This window comes from Globicephala melas, chromosome 18, assembly GCF_963455315.2.
Source record: "Globicephala melas chromosome 18, mGloMel1.2, whole genome shotgun sequence".
NCBI lineage: Eukaryota > Metazoa > Chordata > Mammalia > Artiodactyla > Delphinidae > Globicephala > Globicephala melas.
This window is the reverse complement of record NC_083331.1, coordinates 5,789,129-5,808,049: the sequence shown is the minus strand read 5'-3', so window position 1 is coordinate 5,808,049 and position 18,921 is coordinate 5,789,129. Positions and strand designations below refer to the sequence as shown.

Genomic DNA, 18,921 nt, shown 5'->3' with positions numbered 1-18,921 from the left:
TTAGAAGTATGCAAGTGTAGAATTGTTTCCATCTCCCTAATGAATTGGACCTTCCTCAATAGGTAATGAACCTCTATCTCTAGTATTGCTTTTTACCTTAAGGTATTTTTTACTTATCTGATAATATATTCACACAAGTTTTCTTTTGGTCAGTATTTATTAAATGTCTTTCTATCTTTTTACTTTCAACTCGTTTATGAACTTATTTGTTTTATGTCTCTCATAAACAACATGTAGCAAGACCTTGCTTTTTATCCAATCTGATAAAAAATTTGGTCCACTTACCCTTATTCTTATTTTAATATATTTGGATTCCATTTCTACCATATTTTATGAATTCTGTTCTACTTTTTCTGTATTCTTTTATTATCTCCTTGAATTTTTTTTTGGATTAAGTTTCATGTTTTATTTTTGTCTTATCTGTTTTCTCTTAATCTGTTTTTTCCCTTTATTTGTTTAGCACTTATACCTTTGGTTTTTTTATATTTTACGGGATGTCCTAGACTTTTTAATATACATATGTGTATGTGTAATTAAGTAAAGTGTATAACTAATCAAATGTGTAATTTAATGTCTTAAGTTAGTGTTTTACCCTCTTGAGCAAAGTACAGACGTTTGAATGCCTTATTTCTATTATCTCCTTCCTACTTATATGCCATTTTTTACTAGCATTTTGATTCTATATTATTTCTTAACCCCATAATTAAGTTATTATTACTGTTATTTAACACAGCCAGTGATTGTTTAGATTTACCCATGTATTCATCATTTTCTTTGCTATTTTGGATCTCTGACCTTCTTTCTGGGATGAGTTTTCTTCATCCTGACATACATCCTATAGAAATTTCTCTGGTGAGTGATAGTAAATTCTCATTTTGTAGTTTGTAAAAAAATGTTTTTATTTTGCCCTCATTCTTTTTTTTTTTTTAATAAATTTATTTATTTATTTATGGCTGCATTGGGTCTTTTTTTTTTAGTTTATTTTTGGCTGCATTGGGTCTTGGTTGCTGCACGCAGGCTTTCTCTAACTGTGTCGAGTGGGGGCTGCTCTTCGTTGCAGTGCGCAGGCTTCTCATTGCAGTGTCTTCTCTTGTTGCGGAGCACGGGCTATAGGCGCACGGGCTTCAGTAGTTGTGGCTCACGGGCTCTGGAGTGCAGGCGCAGTAGCTGTGGCACACGGGCTTAGTTGCTCCGCGGCATGTGGGATCTTCCCGGACCAGGGCTCGAACCCGTGTCCCCTGCACTGGCAGGCGGATCTTAACCACTGCGCCACCAGGGAAGCCCTGCCCTCATTCTTGAAAGATAGTTTTGCTGGGTATAGAAAGTTAGGTTGTCAGTTATTTTCACTCTGCATTTTGAAGATATTATTTCACTACTTTCTGGAATCCATATTGCTTTTGATAAGTATGCCCAAAGTCTGTTATTCCCCTGTGAATAGTCTGTATTTCTCTCTCTAACTGCTTTTAAGATTTTCCCTTTGTCTGCATTTGACCACAATGTGTCTTGGTGTGAAAGCCTTTTTATATATCCTGCCTGAAATTTGTTAGGCATATTTCTATGCTAAAACAGGGGAGACACTCAAAAAAAGTCACATTTACCCTTGCCTATCCTTCCGCCCACTGCCACCACCTCCTTTGAACACAGTTATGAGATCTGGAGCTGTGAGAATCATCTTCAAATTATGAGGTTACAAACACAAGAATGGAGAAATTGAAGAGAAAGAATCCATGTCCTTGATAACCTCACTGAGCACTGAATTGCCTATCTCTAGGCTTCATGCTATAGTAGGAAAATAATTGCCTTTTTACTTAATGTATACTCTTTAGTCAGGTATTCTGTTACATTCAAAATTAATCTTAAAACATGATCCTTTATTTCTCCTGTGAAGTGCAACAAACATTGTAACAGAGTAAGTGCTCAGTAACATTTTTCAAATGACTACTGATCACTTTGGATCATGTACGTGGAGAAATCTGTGTTTTGTCTTTGAAAATTTCTGAAAATATTGATAAATTTGATTATATTTAAGAATTTTTCATCAAAAACCTATAGCTGACCTACAGATCAATTTTAAAAAAAAAGACAAACTAATATCAAATAACCTGCTAAAGTACCAGGCAGTGTTTCTTCTACTACACCATAGCTTGTCAGACTTAGCTGGAGTTTTAGGAACCAGAAATGCAGTCTAAGACGTGTGAAATACATGACTCCTATTTCATCAGGTTTGGTCTGTACTCATTGAGACAAACCATTCATTCTTAGGGAGGAAGAGGCAAAACAGATGAAAATCCAGATTAATCAGAAGATCTGGCTTGAGGGAGTTGCAGGTGTAAGTGGGGATGAGGAGGAAGGAGAGAGTGAGACAGAGGATGAAAGAGATCAAAACATCTGGTCCCCTTTACTCTTCTTCTCTCTCCCAGTCAGCTCAGCTGTCTTTTAGAAAGTAGACATGTCTTTTGAGAAGGAGCAATCTGCAGGTGAGCTGGAAGCAGAGATGCCATTGATTGACCTGTGGGAAGCTCTCCTGTTCATCCAGTGCTAACTGCATTCTGGGAATACCGACCGCATTATTCAGGTGTGGTTTCCTGAGACAGAACGTGATTGTGTACTGCAGTAGGACACGTAGTGCCCGCGCTCCAGGGAAGCTCTGAAAGCATGTATTAACCTCCTTTCCCCATCACGCAGGCATACTCTCCCAGAATCTAAAGAGCTGGGCTACTTTACTGCAAAAATTCAAATGTACTTGAAAAGCTTGTTTCTCTAGTTGAACACTGCCGGGTTTTCACCTCGTTCAGTGTAGGGAATCCCACTTCAGGTTCTACACAGAAAGAGAAGTTCCGATGGTCATGGCAGTCACCATAGACTCAGTCATGTTTCTGTAATGAAGATATGAAGCTGCAGTCTGGCTTGGGGTTTGAGAGCTGCTCCTATAGTTGACAAGATTCCCTCCCGGATTCTCCAGGCCCACCCACCTCATGATCCCTGATCGACAGAGCCCAGGCTTCTTAATGGGTCAGAGTGTCATACACATCTTTAAACAATCAAAATGGTCACATCTTAAAACAGAAGAAACAGCAGCCCAGCCGAACCCTCCCCAAGCAACCATTTCTGTCCTGAGGAGGGTTGCAGCTTGACCTGCTGGGGAAGAGAAGGGCTGCCAGTGGGCTATTTGGATTTCCTTCTATTTCCACTATGTCCTGGTCATTCAAATGGGGGATCTCCGCAGAGTTAAAGGTTATTTTACACAGGAAGCAGATTCAGTATTAGTACAACAAATGCCTTCCTTTCTCCAGCCATGGAAGAACTCCACTCAGAGGGAGTCGTGATAAATCAGGGCATCAGCCCTTTCCGCTGGGATACCAATAAGTCTTGCACTTCAAAATTGCTGACCTAAAAAGGATACTTGAGAACGAGCATGTCTTTTTTTTTTTCTTTTAAAGAAAGCACCACCAGAAGCAGTCTCACTTCCTTGTTCACTTAGATGCATGCAAAAAAGAAAAGTGAGTCACTCTGAGTTTCTAACTTTAGTATATAGAAACAAAGCACTGAATCATAAAACTTGTCAGGGAAGACCTAGATATAGTTTTATCTAGATAATGTTCATATTGACAGAGTCTGAAATTCTATTTTTGTGGTAGAGTTATGGAATTGGGGCTACAAGTGTCTACTCACCAATAATTTGCAGATCAGGATGTGACTATAAAAAGCATTCCAATAAAGATACAGCAGGGCCATCTCATAGCACAGTCTACCTTCACTGAGTCAGCCATACTCAGGCCAAAGCTTTTCCGAATCCAGAATTGCAAAGGAACTATGAAATCAACTTGAGGAAAAGCATTGTAGACTTAGTCCAAATATTAAGGTTAATCATGCTGTGGATGAAAGGAAGGGTTTTAAAAAATCACTTATTCAGTCAACTGGAAACTAAATAGAAAACTATGTATGAAACATATTTAATAGATAGGATCCAAGCTCAAGTCTTTCTGCAAACCAAAAACAACTCTCTTGGAAACCTGATATAACAGAATTAGTCTACCCCAAATAATTTATCCTATTTCCTCCCTTTTAAAATAACTAGTCCCCTGCCCTGTCTTCAATACTTTTAAAACATTATCTCTCATAGATATGAACTACCTTTCCAGCTGTTCTGATGGGTTTATAATTACAAACTGTCAATCAGCAATCACAATTACTAATAACAATACCACGAAGTAATTTTTAAAACAACAATAACAACCGAGCTTCCTGACTTCACCATTCTGCCATAATGCCGCCCATTAAAGTAAACTAAGCAAAACAAAGTAATTTGCTGATTCATCGCATTCCTAAACCATGATTTGGGGAGTGTCTGGTGTTCGGAATATTTGCATTACTGCTCTCCCAACCATGAGAGGGTTTTTTTGTTTGTTTTCTGTAAGATTTCCCAGAGTCATGGGATATTTATCACACACTGCAGTTAAATTCAGTCCCAGGTAGGGTTCTGAAGAATGATTGGACCAGCAAAACCCTCTTCAGTATGAATGTTCTGTCATGTCTGCCTTTGTCGGGGTCACTCTCTTCCCTGCAGGACCTTCTTCCTTTGACCCCTCGCAGCATGAGGCTGTGGACTGCCCCCTGAGGAGCACTCTACTAAGAACTTCCAGATCGTTCAGTGAGACTATAGCAGAAAGGAACCGAGGTAAAAAGAGAGGTGGTGTGGGATTTCCCTCAACTACTTCTAACATCTTTTAGGCTTCTTGTAAGTGATTTAGGGTCTTGGACACGACCCCTAAATCACTTACAAGTGATTATAACAACAGTTACCACAGAATGCCAGGCCCTGTGCTGAGCCCCCGACCTATGTTCAAACCTTTCAAGTTCATTCCTGTTAACATTTGCCATTTTGCAAATGAGCAAATTACGGCTTAGAAAACTTCATTGCCCAGATCTCCTAAGCCGATGACAGAATTAGTTTGTCAGGCTCTAGAGCTCAAGTTCTTAGCATTTTGCTCTACTTCCTGGGTAGAAAATTCAGCCACAATGCCATAAAAAAACAGAAGTCACCATCTAGCCACATGCAAAATAAATATTAGTTGAAAGCTTTCATAAAAAATAGCGAGCATATTTTGAAGCTCTTTGGAGAGGACACACAGGAGATAAATGAGAAGAACCGTCGTTTTCTCTTTGAGTATTTTTGCAGCATTTGGTAGGGCTCACCTGAGAGCTGCAGATTGGAAACAGCCTGATGTTGCACCATCTAAAGTTGCTTCGGCTGATGACAATGGCCTCATAAAAGTAGGGACCACCATTATACACACTCATCTCTTACCGGCCACCCCCAAGTGAACTGAGAGTGTATTTCCATCTTATCCTATTCTGACATGTCGGTCCATAAGTGACTTAACTAGTATTACTGACTTAAAGAAAACCCAGATCCGTAGGTACTTAGGAAAAAGGGGCTTTCATGCTCTAAAAGCCCATTTCTTCCCTTCTTTATTAAAGGTAGCATCGAATCAACGCAACAGGAGAGGTGCATTGAACTTGGAAGCAGCTGCATTCCATGATGGGTACAGAAGCCCATTCAATTAATTCCTACTCAGTGCTGCACTGATTACATATTGCCCATACACAAAATAAAGGAAAGCCCAAAGTATTGTCTCTCCCCCATAATTTTAAATAAGATTGAAGGACGTGCCCCCAAAATGCCATTGGCTTGATTCATGTACTGCCTTCAATCAAATCTCAGCATTCCATTCTAAACACGAAGTATATATTTTTAGCGTCAATAAGTAAATTTTCCAGCTCTGTGAATGTGAGGGGTGGGAAGCGTTTATCTTGTTGGGGTCGGGCAATGGAGACTTCTCCTAGCCTCCTTCAAATAGCCACCGAATCCCTTAAAGTGAAAGTACTTGTTACTTGTCTTTAGCAAATAGAACAAACAACAATCCTTTGATCTTTAGGAAGCTCTTTCTTGTTAAGGTAACATTCTGTCTGACTTTTATGTTTCAGCATTCATTGTATATTTAATTATTTTTAAAAGTTTTGTTTTAAACGATTACACTTTTTCATAACTTAAGATAAACACGGGCATGCTTTGTTAAAGATTAAAAATAAATCTCACACGAAACTGCAAAATTGGCAAAGATAATACCACATGGGGTTGGTATGTTCCAAAACACGGTTCTCAGGGGGCCCCTCTAAACACACTGAATTAGAATTCTTGTTCTGAAAAGTTTCAGGAAGCCCCTGACTCTAACCCACCCTTTCCTGAAACTGGTGAAAGTTTGAAAAAAAAATGACCACTGAAGTGAAAAAAGAAGAATCTCAACACATCAGGGAGGCATGTTTTGTCTTTTTTTAGATTGTTACTGTGTTCAAAAATATCTTGATGCTAACCTTGTAATAGCTTTCGGACAAGGAACACACAGGGATAGCAGTTATAAAAACAGGGGTGTTTACATCGCTCAATAAATATGTTATCAAATAACTGCTTTTAAGTCAATGTGAGAATAATTACTAGATCTTATTGCACTGGAAACATCACCTTATTCCAACCTATTCGAGTTTGATTGTAACCTTTTATAAATAAGGGTTCCCTTTTGGAAGTATCAAAATAGAGATAGAGACAGGTTTTCCTTGGTGCCTCATTTTTCAGATTCCCCAGAATCTTTGTTCACTTGCTCTTGCATTTTATTCTTTCTTTCTATTCCAATACATTTCTTCTTTCTGCGGTTGGGAGAGTTGTCTCCACTCATGGATTTGGGACTGGGATGTCTGAAATATTAATGCAGTTCTTGGAGTAGACGGTAGGTGGCGATGAAAAGCCGTGCCTCTCAGCCAGCCATCCTCTCTGGCAGTCCCAAATCAGAAGTGTGAGAACTCTGATGTAATGGGGCAGGGGAGAGAGAGACAGATGGGAACCAGAAAACCTGGGTGTCTACTCCTCCCTTAGACACCCACTTTTATGACTAGGATCCAGCTTCCTTACTTTCAAATGGAAAACTATTCTACCCCAAGTGAAATTAAATATTCAGACCCGATGAACACTTTGCAGAAGGGTTTTTACTTACTCAGCGCCCATGATGTTACAACTTCTAATATGCCAATGCCGTTTGCTAAAACTAAACAAAGATGTACACATGTGAATTCAATAAAGTATAAAAAGTGGATTTTTTTAAAAAAAGTTTAGAATTACAGGAGTCCTTTACAGATCTATCCTAGCCTCAGATTCATGGAAGGAAATATTTTCCATAGGGAATCATGAAATAAAAAGGTTTTCTAGGGTTTCTCTAAGAGAACAGTTAGGAAATGAATTGCTCGAAGTTGTCAAGCAGAGCTAGAACTATGGTACTTAGCTCGGAGTGGAATGCGGTAGGCCATCGGAAAGGAATGTGATCTGGGTTTGCTGGAATGAAGTGGGGTTTATTAGTTTTTCTTTCCCAGGACCAAAAGTTGACAACTGGATGGCCTAAATGAAATTGCTGCTATTTCGACAGGGTTGTGGGAATTAGGAGAAAGACTTAGAAAGCTGCAGGTTCAAGCATATTATAGCTCTGGCATTGGGTCACTGAAGTCTGTGAAAAGCAGAGCTAAAGGCAAATTAATTCGGGGTTAAATCTTCATAAAAACTGGAATTATATAATCTTGGAATTAGAGATCATGTGTTCCGACCTCTCTCCCAAAGCAAATATCCCCAGAAGAACGTCTTTGAAAGGTGACCTTGCAGGCATTTTCTGGAACACTTTGAAGAAAGAGCTCTAGCAACTTTTCAGAATACCCCATTCCATTCCTAAACCCCCGATTTCAGCACTTTTTGAACCATGGTGAGGAACCTAGAACGCACAGACATATTTTTGGAGGTCTAAGTGTTCTAAACAAGATCTGCAAATTTTTGTTGTTTTATTTGGACAACAATTGAAAGAGAATTAATATGTAAACATGCCACCGTGACCACTTTTTTCTCATTAGTAAACTTTCTGTTTATGAGCTCCTTTAGGTTTACAGAGAAATTGAGTGAAAAGTTTAGACATACCTCATACCCCCTAACCCCTCCACCTCCAATTTCCCTATGATTAATATCTTATATCAGTGTAGCATGTTTGTTACAGTTGATGAGCCAATATCAATACATTATTATTAATTAAAGTCCATACTTTACTGCTAGGGTTCATTTTTTGTGTTGTACATTCTAGGGATTTTACTTTTTAAATTTTATTTTATTGAAGTATAGTTGATTTACAATGTTGTGTTAACTTCCGCTCTACAGTAAAGTGATTCAGTTATATATATATATTCTTTTTCATATTCTTTTCCATTATGGCTTATCATAGGATATTGAATATAGTTCCCTGTGCTGTACAGTAAGACCTTGTTGCTTATCCATTCTCTGTATAATAGTTTGCATCTGCTAATCCCAAACTCCTAATCCATCCCTCCCTTACCCATAGGGGTTTTGACAAATGCAATGACCACTTTTTATCTGAGGACCACCAGAGATATTTTCAATCATACTTTTGTTTATGTGTTATGGGACTAGTTCTACTTTAATTGTTTGGGACGAATAAGTAAAGAACAGAGTTGGACTGACAGGCAACAAATGATGTTAATTTTAGTGAAGGAAAGTGACATCATAGTATGCCTCATAAATGAAGGTTTGTCTGTGGTTCAGAAAAAGAAATGTGTTTGGTTTGAGTTATCACAAATTATGCAGTGGTCTACACCTCCCCAAGACAAAAGCCATCATTGGTACCGTATTCGTGTCCTGAAGGGTGATTTTGTTTTGGCAAATGATATCATCTCTCACATTAAAATAAGGCTATTTCAATATTGTTGATATTGTAGTTTGTTTGCTTTTCATTTATACGTTTGTAAATGTGGTTTGTTAACTTAATTTCCAGATTTGTATAACCGTAGGCATAAGGACTTATACCTAGTTGTACGCCCCATAATTAAGAAATGCTATAGAGAAAATAGTTGCAAATGATATGACTAATAAAAGGTTAATATCCAAAATATATAAACAGCTCATACATACAACTCAATATCGAAAAAAAACAAACAACCCGATTAAAAGAACTGTATAAACATTTTTCCAAAGTTTCCAAACATTTATACACAAGAACTGTATAAACATTTTTCCAAAGAAGACATACAGATGGCCAACAACCACATGAAAAGATGCTCAATATCGCTAATCATCAAAGAAATGCAAATCAAAACCACCACGAGGTACCACCTCACACCTGTCAGAATGGCCATCATCAAAAAAACACAAATAAAAAACGTTGGCAGCCATGTGGAGAAAAGGAAACAGTTGTACTTTGTGGTGGGAATGTAAATTGGAGCAGCCACTATGGAAAATAGTGTGGAGGGTCCTCAAAAAACTAAAAACAGAACTACTATATGATCCAGCGATTTCACTCCTGGGTATATGTTTGAAGAAGATGAAAACACTAATCTGAAAAGATATGTGCACCCCATTGTTCACAGTAGCATTATTTACAATAGCCAAGATATGGAAGCCACCTACGTGTCCCTCAACAGACAAATGAAGATGTGGTATGTACGTATATACAATGGAGTGTTACTCAGCCTTTAAAAAAAAAAAAAGAATGAAATTCTGCCATTTGCAACAACGTGGATGGACCTAGAGACTATTATGTTTAGTGAAGTAAGTCAGACAAAGAAAAATGCTCTATGTTATCACTTATATGTGGAATCTAAAAAATAAAACAAACGAATGTATATAACAAAACAGAAACAGACTCACAGATCTAGAGAACGAACTAGTGGTTACCAGTGGGGAGGGTGTGACAGGCAAGATAGGGGCAGGGAATTGAGAGATACAAACTACTCTGTATAAGATAGATACGCAACGAGGGATACGTGGTACAGCACAGAGAAATATAGCCATTGTTTTGTAATAACTTTAAGTGGAGTATAATCTATAAAAATATTGAATCACTGTGTTGTATACCTGAAACTAATATAATATTGTAAATCAACTATACTTCAATTTAAAAAAAGTTATAGAAAAAATATTTGTAAACCCTGGGGATTTTCAAGAATAATTTTTCTCTATGAGGGAGTCTGTACAGGAGTCAGGTTTAAGAAACCCCATTCTAAGTGTGAGAAAATTTTTCCCTATACGGAGTGCACAACAGCCTCCCTGTGTTTTGTGCACACTCATCCTGGTACTGCCCTCTGATGTCTAATCCTTTACTACACAACAGCCCTCTGAGTATTTAAGAGTAACAACTGCCCGGTTTAAAGCTTCCTCTTTTATATTTTAAGAGCCAGAAACAGAGTGATATAGACTGAATATATGTCTAATCCCTGGAGGGCAAGGTATAACTCCACCCTCCTTGCACTGATTGTATCGAGAGCTGAGGTTAAGATTTGCTTTTCTCATTTACCAGCCCTCTCAAAAGGGAAGGCAAGGTCAGCCTGGCCTGATTCGTTCTTCGTGAATTCGTGATGATTCTTGGGGCTTCTCCCTGGACTTCTCAGAATGCTCTAGGTCATGTCCAGGGTGGATTAAGCTAGAGGGTTAGAGTTTCTGTGATGTAGCCTTCTCCCATTTGACCACTGAGACAATGTTTTCCTATAACCAATGTTCTGGCCACTCTATCATTCTATGTGATTTCTCAAAGAGAACTCAGAATGGTTCTTCAAGTAAAACCTCAAATCATTTTTTTTCCCAGGACTGTATTTCTATTAACCTGGACCTAGATGAAGGATGTGTGGTGCTTGCTGGAGGGCCCAATGTCACTGACAACTGACAATTAGAAAGTTACTGCCTGAGTCTTTGATGGTCCAGCTCAAGTTGCTACTTTGGAGGTTGGGGTCAAGGTAGGTGGGACCTAAAGGCCCTGTGGAGTTGGGAGCAGTGTTGGCCAGTCGCTAAGACAGAACATAAGGACTCTGTGAAAAGAGCCCATCCTTCTCTCCTGAAAGATTATGTGGTGTGCCTTGGGCCAACAAGTGAGAGTCAACAGAAAAACTAAAGAAAAAATACAAGTCAGTGACCTAAAAAGCTGAGAGCAGGTTGGGATGAGGTGTGAGGAAAAGTTTCTCTGAACAGGAAGTTGAAAGAGCAGGAAGAGAAGGAGAGCCTGTCCTGAAGTACCACCAATATGGGTGCCGTGCGTGCGTGCGTGTGTGTGTGCGTGCGCGCAGGCACTCGTGTGAGACACAGGGAGGAACTGGAGGGAAAGCAATTCTGCAAGCAGTCTAATCTACACAACCTAACCTCAAAAGGGTAGGAAAAAGAGGGATTTAAACATTCTTACCTGCTACCTTTCAGTAAGGTGATTCTGACTAATGTTTATGATTAATTGTGAGGGCTTTGAGAGAAACTCTGAATTTTGATCATTCAAAGCCAGGAGGTAACTCCTGTGGGAATCACTGGTGATGAGGCAGGCGGTACAGGAAAGCCAGTGTCTCCACAGGACAACCTTTGCTCCTTCAGTCATATACTTGGATGGACTCCTGGTTACATAAAGACAAGCCTGGGTATTCCCCATATGACAAAGGAGCATTGATCTTGGAAACACACCTGAGTGAGAGTCTTTGCTCCAACCCTTGCTAGCCATGTGACCCTAGGAAATTTACTTAGCTTCTCTGTTGCACAGTTTCCTCCTTGGTAAAATAGGATGGTAATACTATGCTTAGCCCCTAGGGTTGTTTTGAGAAGTAAATGAGTTTAAATATACACAAAGTACCTAAAGGCACGTGGAAAATGTTGTATCATGTATGAATTATTATTTTAACTTGGCCTTTCCGAACCTCAGAGGAAGCTGGGAAAGTGAGTATGTGGCTAAGGAGAAAGGAATTACTGCAAGTGACTCAAACCAAATATGACTTTCCCCTGGGGTTGTGTCAGGACTGATTTCCCTGAGAAGAGGGACTCTCCACCTGGCATTTACATAAAATCAGAGCAGTGTTAGCAAGGAAGAAGGGGGAGGGTGATATGGCTGTAGGAGAAGCTGCAGACTGTGTCTGCTGCACACCTTGATTTCCAGGTGAAACACAGAGATGCACGTGGCCGCCCCAAGATGGCAGCCAACCACAGCCAAACCTAGGTCTCTTGTTTCAATGTTACTTTCTGGTACCAAACGATTTGATAGCTTTGTGCTTCCTAACTATCATGGCCCGGATACAAAGTGTTGATATACAGAATTTGTAGACCTTTAGACATTTTGAAGCACAAAGTACAGCTATCACGTGAACACACACCAACAATTCAAGTGTCACTCTAAATAACAGTACATCCAATTCAGAGCACATGTTGCTGGGCTACCTGGTCCTGATTCTCTTGGCTGTCTTCATCTGAGGTGTTCTGCTTGGCTTGTTTGACTAGAGAACTTCCAATATCTTTAAGAACACATGTTTCCATCCCCTGGCATACAGCTCCAGCCTTTAGAGCTTGGACAGAAATGAGTTAGCTATTTGTTGCCAACCCACTTGTTCCATTTTGAAGCAATGTAAGTATCCAATATTAGAGGGATAGTTAGATTATGATTCCATTATGAAATATTGTGCAGAAATTAATCTCATTAGGGTAAAGACTGTGTAACAACAAGGACATGTAGGTAGGTATCGTAATGAGTGTAAAGTGAACAAATCAGTAGAGCAAACACTCTGGGTCCACCCGTGCCACCAAGCGTTCTCAGTTGTTCTAACCAAGTTCCAGCCGCCAGACTGAGCACCTCTGGATGGGGGGAGGGAGGGTGTCGTTCCCAAGCACCCTCAATTATGGACACACACACAGAAATTAGGAATTAGCTAATTAGGAATTGGCTCCCCTTCTCCACCCCCGAGCAGTCCTTAAGCAATGGCCGTGGGGAGTCGATGTATAAGTTCCCCAGCTTCAGTACCCCTTTGAGCTGCGTGTTTTGCACTGTGTCCCCAAATTTCCTATGGGGTTAAGCTTCTATCACTTGATAAGGGTGCTCTTTGTCAGCTGCTCTCCCTCCCCTGTGTTGATACCCATGCCCCCCGTGGTGTTGCCTGCACTTCCCAAATAAACTACCTTTGCATGAATACCTCGTCTCAGGGTCGGCTGCTGGGAAAACCCAGGCAAAGACAGGCAGCATAGGGAAATCTAGACACATCCCTGTTTGGCCCTATAGAGGATGTATATACACACAGGCCAGGATGAAAAGGAAAAGCACAACAATGACAGGAGTTTAAATGAAGATGGTGAGAGTATGTCGGATTTTTTTTCCTTCTATTTTCTAAACTTTCTGTAAAGTTGTTATATGAGTATAAACTTTTCTGTTTTATATGTTTAAGCAACAGTAAATACATCTGTGTGCCTCAAATCCACATACACAGAAAGGTTGGAAATAGAAGTGAGAAATATCTCTTAAAGAAATGGGTTAAAAAAAAAAAGAAATGGGTTGCCCACAGGATGGTCTGTTTTAGGGCAGCACCAGGTCAGTGAGGTTTCTGGAGCCAGAATGTGACCTTGTAGAAACCAGACCTCAATCTGGTCCACATCAAACATCTACACAAATTCAAGGTTTACACAGTTTAGTGCCCAAAGTACAGCAATGTCTGTTTTTTCAAAGAGCAAACTGTATAAACACAAACACATTGCATTCATTCCTATTTTTTCTAAATTCCAAATAACTAAGCATTTTCTTTGGAAAGTTTCCTCACAAGTAAGTAAAATCAGTTCTGTTTTAAAAATTGTGATCTACAGTTTATATGATCAGAGCTTCTTTTATTTTACTGAGATGTTTTCCACGTAAAACCTATTTTTAACCCAAAGAGTTGAATTTAGTTATCTTGCTTCTAGGAACATTATAGCAGGCTGTAGAAACGAACATTTTATTTTCCCATCATTTTCTACTTTAAAACTTTTGATTAAAAACAAAAAGAAATACACACAGGCACATGCAATTGATTCTACTGTAAAGGGAATTTAGGTTCCAAACCAGGAGCTAAACAGATTGTAGGTGTAAAGCCAAACTATTTGGACGCGTAGTCTCTGAGATAAATACTGTACCCAACAATGTCACTTTTTGAAATGGGGAGGAGTGGATAGCTGCTTCATTCAAGAGAGTTAGTGATTTTATTTGAAAGGCTAATTAACTCAATGTACAAGTTTTTCTTCTCCTGTAGACAAAGCGAGGGTGGGGTCACTTTCTACCGGTAAAATGAGGAAGGAAAATGTGTTCTTTACTTCCTGTTATCTTTTTCTTATGGGAAGGCTGATAGAGGCTGTGGAACAAAGTGGTGAAAGATGACATGCTTCAGAGCTAGAGAGACCTAGGTTCAAATCCCGGTTCAGCCACTTATTGGCTGGGAGATCTTGGGTAAGTCATTTAACTTCTCTGTGCCTCCATTTCTTCCTCTGTAGAATCGACATTATACCTAAGAGAAACAGCCCTTCATAATAACAAAGAATAGAAAGCAACAGAAATGCCCATCAACAGAAGAATGTATGGAAAAATTACACAGCTGAGAAAATGAATGAACTCCAGCCCCTTGTGAAAAGCATGGACGAACCTAAGGAATGTGATGCTCAGTGAACAAAAGCCTGCCACCCTTTTCTTCAAGTCCAAATCTAACTAAAACTAAGCAATCAGGTATTTGGGTATACAGTAGAAAAAAACAAGGAAATGCAACATTCTGGATAGTGGTTGTGTGGGGGGGTGAACAAGAGAATGGGTTGGGAGGAGCACAGAGATGGATGCGAGTTACTGTTCACGTTCTGGTTCTTGGGTTGGGCGGCAAGTTCATTGGCAAGTTCATTTTTTTAATTAAAATATAAATAAATGAATAAAAGATGAGCAGGAGAGGGCCATGCCTGGAATGACAGTGGTCCTTAACCAGTTAACCCGTTACAATTAACCAGTGTTGTGCTAGTGCATCTGAAATTGCAAGAAGAAAGAAAGAAAAGAAGTAGACAAAGTAGTATCTACTTTATAGAGTTGTGATAAAAATTAAATGAGAAAATGCATGTCACATGCTTAACATAACTGCCTAGAAAAGAGTACATTTTAAATAGATGATATCTCAAATTGCTATTTTGTAAAACCATAGTTTTTAGACGATTTCAGACTTTGGAAATGTCTCATATACTTGGAATGTATCAGTTTCAACCAAACAAGATTAATTCTAAGACTGTTCTTGTTGTCAGCTCAGTTCTACATATATTACAGATGAATAGAACCGAGGCTTGAATCTAGCCATTCGTTTTCGAGGGCCTATGCGATGTGCCAGGTACTGAGTTGGGTCCTGGAGACACTGGTGAGTGTCACAGGTCTAGACTCTGCCATTGCGGGGTACACGGGGCTGAAGGAGTGAACAAATAATTAGGTGGTTACCGAGGTGATTAGGGCCAGAGGGAGAGGAGCATGCTGTGACCCGGCACTGCTGACCCTCGGGGAAGGTCAGAACAGTGCGGGGCAGGGGGCACAGACTGCCGCCAGCCGTGAAGTGTCCCCAGCCCAGCTCCACCCCCCTGGGGGAGCGACCAGGCTCAGGGTTGTCGTGAATGAACGTGAGCCTGAGTCAGGCGTTTAGGGAAAATGCCCAGCACACGGTGAATATTACGTTAGTATTATAAATAAACAAAGCAAGGATACGTACTGACGGGTTCAGCTGCCCACTTCCAGTTTTACCCACCACACACAAATGGGGTTGCCTTACCCATGTGGGCTGCTATAGCAGCTACCATCAGCTAGGTGGCTTATAAACAGCAGACATTTATTTCTCCCAGTTCTGGAGGCTGAGAAGTCCAAGATCAAGGCACCAGCAGATTCAGCGTCAGGTGAGAGGCCGCTTTGTGGTTCACAGCTGGTGCCTTCTTGCTGTGTCCTCACATGGTGGAAGGCAAGGGAGCTTTCCGGGGTCTCTTTTATAAGGGCACGAATCCCGTTTACAAGGGCTCCACCCTCATGACCTAACCACCTCCCAAAGGCCCCACCTCCTAATACCATCACCTTGGGGATTAGGCTTCAACATATGGATTTGCGGGGGTGGCTCACAAGCAGCAGGGTCCACCATGCCTTCCTCCTATGGTACTTAGTCACATGGTCATGATTAGTACTGTCACCTTTGACTCCCTTGCACAAAATAACCTGAGAGAACTTAGCTGTTCTTTAACATTCAGGGCAAGGAAGTGGTGCCGGGTACCCTCACTTGTGTAAATGTCACATCACCTGGGGGTTTGTAAGCAGAAAGTCCTACAGGCCTCCAACTTGACTCCAGACTCATGCTTGAGTCCACAGCAACACCGAGCACACGTCCCTTCCTAGCTCCCTGGGCCCAGTGACTCAAGATTCATTTGTGGCTGTTTATTTGCACATAAGCACAAACATATGATCAACCCAGAGCCAAAGACCCCAGGGGTCTCTCTATCACCTTCCCTTCTCTCTCCCCACCCCTAAAAGCCAGCAAGAGGGCTTCCCTGGTGGCGCAGTGGTTGAGAGTCCGCCTGCCGACGCAGGGGACACGGGTCCGTGCCCCGGTCCGGGAAGATACCACATGCCGCGGAGCGCTGGGCTGTGAGCCATGGCCCCTGAGCCTGCGCGTCCGGAGCCTGTGCTCCGCGGCGGGAGAGGCCACAGCAGTGAGAGGCCCGCGTACCGCAAAAAAAAAAAAAAAAGAAAAAAAAAGCCAGCAAGAAACAATTTGACGGGGTAAACTTGCTTCACAAACTTGAAAATTGTTACCTTCTAATGTAAGACCAGCAATACTCTGGATATAAATGACAGGTGTGATTAACATAATTAGCTTCAGCTTATTCCAGCCAACAAAATGGAAGGAGGCATTTAGCTATAATTGCTGAGACACTTTTCATTCAACAAGTGCGTCTTAAACATCAGGCGTGCTCATCTAGACCCAAAGAGGTATTCGCTTTCACTTATCACTTGGAATAAAGGTACTCATAATAAGCTTATGAGATGACTCATAATAAGCTTTTAACTACATTTCTCTGCTTCTGTGCTACACGTAGTTCTTCTGTGGGGGAAATGAAGCATTCACATGGGGAAGATGAATCCTTAATCACGCAGAATGATGATCCGTGACTCCCTAATTCATCCCTAAGAGATTCTACCCTTGGCTTAGAAGTGTAGGGGGATTGGGGACAGGACTGTACTCGGAAAAAGGTAAGAAGAAGTTGGGTTTGCTTCTTCTCCATAATTGTGAACAAGTGTTAGGTAATTGTGAGAATGGGTATAATTTGGGGCGGGGGGAAACACCCTTCCTATAAAAGGTACAGTAAATGTTCTTCAAGTGAGGAGTGATTGAAGTTTAACCCTCTAGCTGCAGGGATGCCCAGCCTGGGCCCTCCCTCTTCACACCCGCCAGGATGGGCGCTCCAGGTGCCCGATCTCTTACCCCGAGTCACCCGACCTGGGGCCTGGCAGAGAGCTACCTCTACCTGCCCACTCCCCCAAGTCCTCTGCCCCACCTAGATTTTGATGTTAAAAAGCTTCTTCCCGGGCTTCCCTGGTGGCGCAGTGGTTGAGAGTCCGCCTGCCGATGCAGGGGACACGGGTTCGTGCCCCGGTCCGGGAAGATCCCACGTGCCGCGGAGCGGCTGGGCCCGTGAGCCATGGCCGCTGAGCCTGCGCGTCCGGAGCCTGTGCTCCGCAACGGGAGAGGCCACAGCAGTGAGAGGCCCGCGTACCGCAAAAAAAAAAAAAAAAAACTTTTTCCCACTCTGCCCGCCCCTGCTCCCACATCAATTTCACATTCTTAATGTACATACAGGCAGTGGGATATTGGGCATTACTGAGTCCTTTCATTTAAACCAATGCTGTCATGTTAACTCAGTTTGCCTGTCCTTGTAACCCTCAGCGTGACGTCTCCTGCTTTCAGAGGAGGACAGAGCCGGGCAGCAGTGGCAGGTGATGGAAAGCCTGGCCGGGGAGGCGGGGAAGCAGGCGCCAGTGTTGGGTCCCCACCTGCTGGCCACATCCCTGCTCCTCCTTAAGTCCTGCGTCCTTGTCACTGAAGTGACAGGCTCCACCTAGGTCACCTCCAAAGCCCTTGCCAGCCCAGAGGGCCTAATTCACAAGTCGTCCGTTTCTGCAGGCTGTTTGCTGGGCACATCATTTGTACAGAGGAGAGGAACTCCACAGACCGTCATGAAGCCAGCTCAGCAATTCAGCCCCGCTTCCTCCTGGTGGTGGAGCCTGGCTCTTGCCAATTTGAGTAACTGGGTCACTTCCAGTTTAAACTCTGTTGCTTTGGGGCAAACGCTCAGTCAGCTCAGGACCCTCCCACTTCTCTCTTTCCCTTTCCTTCTCCCAGGATTAAATTGGGATTATGGGAGGCTTATTTAAGGTTTTGTTACGTCCGTGACAGGGTGGAGAGCAAGAGCTAGTTGTGTCTGTTCCATGGTTGTCTTTGGCCTCCAATGAGCTGGGACCCGCCCCCTGGTCCGGAGTGTTGCCCTCGTTCCTTGCCGACGGCGAGGCTCCTCCCGGCCCCCTCCCCGGTTGTGGTGCCCAGCACGTGGCTCCCCTTTCCTTTGGTCCTTCTGTGCATCCCATGCTGGGGGGCGGTGTAGCTGGCAGACTTTGGTGGTCTCCCTCGGGATCGTGCTCTAGCTGAGGGCCCGGGGAGCCCTCCCTCATGCCTAGGTGCCAGACCTGAACAGAGACACCCGCTAAACTTCTCAGGGATCTCCATCAGGGCTTGTTTTGCTGGAAGATGCTGCCCTCGTCTCAGGAGCTCGTCAGCATCTGGACCCCAGCTCCACTGCTTCTGAGTCTCCTTCCCAACCCTGACCCCACTGAACTCATCTTGGTTGGAAAAACAGTTCTGATGTTATCCTGACTCTCCTCGCCCCTGATTTATTTATGGCGTAATTTATTTATGGTATAATACATGCTGGGAGGACGAGGGAGCCACTTGGGAACATGAAGAGCCATCCAAGTTCATGCTCAAGCGAACTTAGGTGAAAAGAAAGATAAA

General features: G+C 42.0%; 1 long non-coding RNA gene across 2 annotated transcripts; it reads left to right on the top strand.

The window, feature by feature from the left end:
- The first annotated feature begins 209 nt into the window (after nucleotides 1–209).
- LOC132593870 (uncharacterized) lies at nucleotides 210–16,494 on the top strand. Of its 2 annotated transcripts, none has more exons than XR_009559861.1 (4): nucleotides 210–852; nucleotides 4,568–4,678; nucleotides 10,683–10,830; nucleotides 14,348–16,494. It is a non-coding gene; the product is annotated as an uncharacterized lncRNA (long non-coding RNA). The 2 variants fall into 2 exon arrangements; XR_009559862.1 differs by lacking the exon at nucleotides 210–852 and adding an exon at nucleotides 2,296–2,575.
- Nucleotides 16,495–18,921: the final 2,427 nt, after the last annotated feature.